This window comes from Mandrillus leucophaeus, unplaced genomic scaffold (assembly GCF_000951045.1).
Source record: "Mandrillus leucophaeus isolate KB7577 unplaced genomic scaffold, Mleu.le_1.0 Scaffold1, whole genome shotgun sequence".
In the NCBI taxonomy this organism is placed as follows: domain Eukaryota; kingdom Metazoa; phylum Chordata; class Mammalia; order Primates; family Cercopithecidae; genus Mandrillus; species Mandrillus leucophaeus.
The window spans coordinates 12,355,906-12,358,820 of record NW_012098097.1 but is presented as its reverse complement, the minus strand read 5'-3'; the positions used below and the strand labels follow the sequence as shown (position 1 = coordinate 12,358,820).

At 54.0% G+C, this 2,915-nt stretch overlaps 1 protein-coding gene across 1 annotated transcript in view; it reads left to right on the top strand.

Annotated features, from left to right (window-relative positions):
- The first annotated feature begins 1,909 nt into the window (after positions 1-1,909).
- Positions 1,910-2,915, top strand: part of USP36 (ubiquitin specific peptidase 36) — a 51,421-nt gene continuing 50,415 nt past the window's right edge. The window contains exon 1 of the mRNA XM_011989388.1: positions 1,910-2,655. The gene's annotated coding sequence lies outside the window, so the exon portion shown is untranslated. The remainder of the gene's footprint in view (positions 2,656-2,915) is intronic.

Below are 2,915 nucleotides of genomic sequence, written 5' to 3'. Positions count from 1 at the left end.
TGGCTGCCACCTGCCCGGGCCTGGGCTGCCGCCCTGCACAGCCATTCTCCTGGCACGGTCAGATGTCTGAGAGTCAACACCATTTAGGAAGGATGACTTTCTTCACCCCTTCTGAGACTAGAAACAAAATGGAAGGGTCGTAAGAATGGTGCCAAGCAGCCAGAAGAGCCACTTCCTTTACATACCAACGGGTGGCGTGGCGTCATGGCTTCTGTCTTCCGCAAGTGCCTGTGCCCAGCAGCTGCCTGTGCCTGTGCATCTTCTGGGGTGATGCTAATTACAGATTTCCTGAGAGCCCTGTCCCATCTGCACGGATGGGAAGGATGACATGCGTTGCTGTTCTTCCTAAGGAAAGTGGCATCCCTCCCAAACCTGGGAACTCAGGTCTCCGTGGACCGCACAGACACCTGAGAAAAGGTTTTGCATCAGAGGCTGATGGCAGAGGCTCTTTCAGTCCAGCAAGTCACCTGACTGATGTGAAGGGTTCCCCTAGAGCAGGAGGGACATCTGGGCTGAAAACCCTCATTCGAAATGGCCTGGGTTCCCCAGGCACTCAGCACCCATGAAATGCAACCCCAATGGGTGGAAGAGCAAGTCCACGATTGCACTCCCCTGCCAGGCTAGAGAGAAATGCTGCTATTGCAATTCAGGGGCAACATGCCAACCCCCGCAGACCTAAGGGTGGCTGCAACTGTCGGCCACACCAAAAGCATGCTGGGCAGGCTCACTGTGGATAAATGTGTATGAAAGAACCACATGGAAATGGAAATGTTTGAGATGAGACAATTGAACGATCTCTAAATCCTAAGAGAGAAAACTAGAGAAACATTAAAGATGAAAGAATAAAATATTCTGTTACAGAAAGCTGTAACCAAAACGAATCACATTAGAACTTATCTCAAGAAAAAGGTGCATTAACATAATATTATATTGTCACCCAAAAATGACCTGATTGGCTCCCTGCCTGGAAGGTCAAGGTAAGACGGACTCAACTCCTCTCCTGGTTTCACAGTCTGTAGAAGATGGCTGAAGATTTGGGCTAATTTCAGGAGAGACCTACGTTGCATTTTTTTTTTTTTTTTAGACCAAGTATTGCTCTGTTGCCCAGGCTGGAGTGCAGTGGCGTGATCTCAGCTCACTGCAACCTCCACCATCTGGGTTCAAGCAATTCTCCTGCCTCAACCTCCTGAGTAGCTGGGACTACAGGCATGTACCACATACCCGGCTAATTTTTGTATTTTTAGTAGAGACGGGTTTTCACTATGTTGGCCACGCTGGTCTTGAATTCCTAACCTCAAGTGATTTACCAGCGTTGGCCTCCCAAAGTGTTGGGATTACAGGCGTGAGCCACTGTGCCCAGACCTTTTTTTTTTCCTTTTGAGACGGAGTCTCTCTCTGTAGCCCAGGCTGTTGTGCAGAGGCACCATCTCAGCTCACTGCAACCTCCGCCTCCTAGGTTCAAGGGATTCTCGTACCTCAGCCTCCTGAGTAGCTGGGATTACAGGCGCACACCACCACACCCAGCTAATTTTTGTATTTTTAATAGAGCCGGGGTTTCGCCATGTTGGCCATGCTGGTCTTGAACTTCTGACCTCAGGTGATCCGCCCACCTTGGCCTCCCAAAGTGTTGGGATTACAGGTGTGAGCCACCGCGCCCAGGCCAAGGATTCTTACAGATAGGGCGTAGTTTCAGCATCAGACTAATATGGTTTTCTTGTTTGTTTTTTTCAAAAACACCAACGCCCAAGTAATAAATACAAGGCGAATTTTGTTTCAAGTACATCTAGCCTCTCTCCCCATCTCCAGTCCCTGCTTTAGGATCCGTGGGGAGGGTATGGAGATTCGCTTTGGGTTGTTTACCTGTGACTTCACCCTACTCATCATTCCTACTTAGGTCAAAAAAGACACAGCAGATAGACTGTATTTACAAAGTTCTGCCTTTTGCATAAAGTAGTTTATGCCCATCCTGTGCTTCTGAGTTTCTGAGGTCAGGCCAGAAACCAACACTCTCTCCACCTGCCCAGGGGAATGGGGAGGAAGCCAGCGAAGTTGCCTCAGATCAAGCGGATTTTTAAAAATACTGCAAAAGCAATACGTGCTTACGAATACTCAGCTAAAACGTTCGCAGAGCTGTCAGAGGACAAAGCTTTTGGAGCGGGTGGGTGGAGCTAGGGATTGCGCAGCGGCCGCCAGACTTCAAAGGTCAAATCTCACACTCTCAGATCCCTAATTCCGAAGAGCCATTTCCCCGGCAGCCCCAGGCTTTGGCCCATCGCTCCCAGATCCCTCCCTCCCCAAACTGCAGGTGCTCCGCCTGTGGGAGTCACGGATGGCCCCAGGGCCCGGGAGGTTAAGGCCGAGCGCCCGCGCCTCCGCTTCTCTGCAGCCACAGGACGGCCAGGGGGCAGGTGGGAGCCCAGCCTTCTCCCTGCCCGGGAGACAGGGCAGGAGCGCTGTTGCAGGGGTGGGCAGAGGGTCTCGAGTCCCCGTTCTGGAGCGGGGGCCGCGCCACTGTCACACCTGAGGCGTCCGCAACGGCGCCAGGTGCGCTCTTCCGACCCGGAAGTAGCGGCACCTCAAATGCGCTGCAGGGACGTCACCGGACCGCGGCACAGGTGCGGGAGCGCCTTTGGCCCTGCGCACTTGCGTCATCACGTAGGCTGGCGGGGGTCCCGTGATGGGGAGGTGACGTAGGCGACACGGAAGCGGCGGTGGGCGGGGACAGGGAGTGAGCCGAATCTAGCCCCGCCTCTTAAAGCCTCCCGACTCTTTCGGTGGTAGCGCAGCGCGGCCGCTGGGTGCGACGCCTTTAAGCGTCTCCGTGACACGTGTGTGAGGCGCCGGAGGCCCGGATGGTGCGCGTGTGGGGCAGCGGGCCGAAGGAGACGCCAGGGCTGCGCAGGCTTGTGGAGCGC